Source organism: Fukomys damarensis, unplaced genomic scaffold, assembly GCF_012274545.1.
Source record: "Fukomys damarensis isolate Sample0158 unplaced genomic scaffold, DMR_v1.0_HiC HiC_scaffold_20, whole genome shotgun sequence".
Classification (NCBI taxonomy): domain Eukaryota; kingdom Metazoa; phylum Chordata; class Mammalia; order Rodentia; family Bathyergidae; genus Fukomys; species Fukomys damarensis.
This window is the reverse complement of record NW_022900932.1, coordinates 34,425,446-34,428,399: the sequence shown is the minus strand read 5'-3', so window position 1 is coordinate 34,428,399 and position 2,954 is coordinate 34,425,446. Positions and strand designations below refer to the sequence as shown.

The 2,954-nt window shown below is 41.0% G+C and overlaps 1 pseudogene; it reads left to right on the top strand.

The window, feature by feature from the left end:
• The first annotated feature begins 1,752 nt into the window (after positions 1-1,752).
• On the top strand, positions 1,753-2,736 carry LOC104867214 (annotated as a pseudogene).
• The last annotated feature ends 218 nt before the right edge of the window (positions 2,737-2,954 follow it).

The following is a 2,954-nucleotide window of genomic DNA, read 5'->3' as shown; positions in this document are numbered from 1 at the left end:
AGGACTGGATCATGGCAGGACCAAACTCATCAGTGGATTAATTCATCACTGAGTTCATAGCTGAATGTGTTAGGAAGTGGATCTTGGTTGGAGAAGGAGGGGCTTGGAAATATGACCTAAAACAGTGTACTTTGGTCCCCAGTCCCTTGTACTTTTCCTGACTCTTCCATTCTCTGTTTCTGGCTGCCATGAGTTGAGGAGTCTTCCTCTGCCATAATCTTCTATCATAACGTTTCTGCCTTGGAGCCAGGCACTGAAACCTCTACATCTGTGAAACAAAATAAATCTTTCACCCTTTATGTTGTGTATGCCAGGCACTTTGTCCTGTGATGTAAAGACAACTAATGCAGGAACCAAACCCTAAAATATTTTTAAAGGTAATAAAGTCTCCAGAAGCATTTAAATTCAAACTGTCCTATGACTGTTGGTAAAAGAGCTTAAGCAATAATTAGTGTAGAAAAATTTCTACTCACCAGAGATTTTTGGATGACAAAATGGCAGAAAGTTTTAAAACAAGACATCAAACTTACAGAAACCAGAAAGCTATGATTATGTTCAGAGAAAATGCAAGGAGAAAAGGTTAGGTGGGCCTTACTCATAACTATCAGATGCTTCCCCTAGTCTGAGTTAATTCACCTTTCATTAACTCAAAATATCTGGAGCCTTAACGAAACATTTTTGGCAAGCATCAGCATTCAAATAAAGCATCTAGTTTGAGGTTCAAGTGAGTGTAGTTCACACTGCCTATATACTCCATGACATCTTTAAATCATTGGAAAAGTCCCCAGCCCCAGCACACACACCATTTCAGAAGCCCAGGTAACAGCTCACAAATTAGCAGGTTAGAGTCCAGTTTTGTCTCTTAATGAGCAGATTGAGGTTGTTTACGGGGAGAGTGGGCGGGAAAATTCAACCAGGAATTTGGACAACATATTAAGCAGCAGATTGGAGAACAGAGTCAGTATATAAAATGAGCACTGAAAGTGTGAAAAAGGAATAATTTGGTTGGAATTAGCAGTTTAGGGCACCTTACCTATCAGCCAACATTCTGAAAAAACCACAGTGCAGATTGTTTGGCTAGGAGCCCAGGTGTAACGACTGTTTCAGATCGTCTATAATAAGCTTTAATCAACCTCTTGGGATAGAACATAAACTCTGAATTGCATGTTAGTGTTGGTAACAGGGCATGATGTAAGAAAAACACACTTCCTAAAAATTCTTGGTAATACAAGATAGGTATTGGATTTGGGGCTGGTTTTTTTTTTTTCACATTTCTCATATACGCACACTCATTTCTTAGCAATCTACTGACGATATGTCCCTAATTTTTACTCACAGCTTATGTATGAAAGTGTGTCAGTGGAAGATAAGTTAATAGTACATATCTTTATACAGTCTCAAAGACTTTATTTTTGAAAAAACTTTTGAATGATATTTAGAAAACATTACTCAGAAACTGATGAAAATTTGCTAATGTAAAAGTACCTCAGGGCAGGGGATTTAGCTCAGCGTTTCGGTGGCCTGCCTTGCAAGCACCAAGGACCCCAGTTCAATCGCCGGTACCAAAAAAAATAAAAAATAAAAAAAATATATAAATAAAAAAAAAATAAATAAAAGTACCTCTTTTCTTTAGTATTAGAATAAAAATAAATAAAATATCTTAAATAATGAAAAAATGCTTTTAAAGAACATTTAAAAATATGTAGGACTGTCACCGCCCTCCAGCCAGCCACCTGCATGTGCCCTCCCCGCATGCCGTGGCCCTCATCCGTCCTCCTCAGCCCTGCCACAGCCATGAATCTGACGGGAAGAGCGCTGGTGAGCTGGAGCTTCCTCCGTGTCACCAAGGTGTTCAGTGAGAACTCAGACAAGATTAACTGCTTTGACTTTAGCCCCAAAGGCAAGACGGTCATCCGGAGCAGCGATGGCGACTCCATTATGTCCTGTGATTGCAGGCGGGCCAACCAAAGAGAACTCCGTACAGTAAGAAATACGGTCTAGACCTCATCCGATACATTCATGCGGCAAACACAGTTCTAACAAAGTGATGTTTACGGATCTAACAAAGTAGATGATGCCATTCACTACCTGTCCTTGCATGACAACCAATATATCAGATACTTTCCTGGACATAGCAAAAGGATGGTGGCCTTATCCGCGTCACCTGTGGATGACACTTTCATTTCTAGGTCTCTTGATAAGACCGTTCAACTTTGGGATAGCCAGTCTCCTGTCAGTGTTATGCATCTACAGGGCAAGACAGTTAGTTCTCCTGATCCAGAAGGGTTGATTCTTGCTGTTGGTGTCAATTCTGAAATGGTCAAGCTTTATAACCTTTGCTCTTTTGACAAGGAGTCAGTTGCAGACTTGAAGATGCAGTACGGTCAGGCTTGTGAATGGACAGGACTTAAGTTCAGCAGTGATGGCAAGCTCATACTCACCTCCACCAATGGCAGCTTCTTCCTTCTCATGGAAGCATCCAAGGGAGTCGTGATGCACACATTTGGGGATTATACCAACAGCAAAGCTGTCACACTTCATTTACTCCAGACTCTCAGTTTATCATGATTGGTTCAGAAGATGGCAAGATCCATATTTGGAATGGTGAGAGTGGTATAAAAGTAGTTATATTGGATGGTAAACACAAAGGCCTCATTGAAGTTTAACCCCAAATTCATGACATTTGCTTGCGCATGTTCCAACATGGCCTACTGATTACCCACCATTGGTGACTAGCTCTGAGTCTGTTTAGCTAATTCTGAAAAGTGAGGTTGGCCAGCAGGAAAAACTCAGAGGGAATTGAGATAATATGAGATTGACTCATTTGACTGTGCTGGAGAACATCCTTTCACATGGCCTTCCCCTGGATGTGCTGTACATCTGCTCAAAAGAAAATTACTGTGCTGAGCTTCTTCAGCAAATCAGTGGTGCCACAGATGCACTTGAGGCTTGGC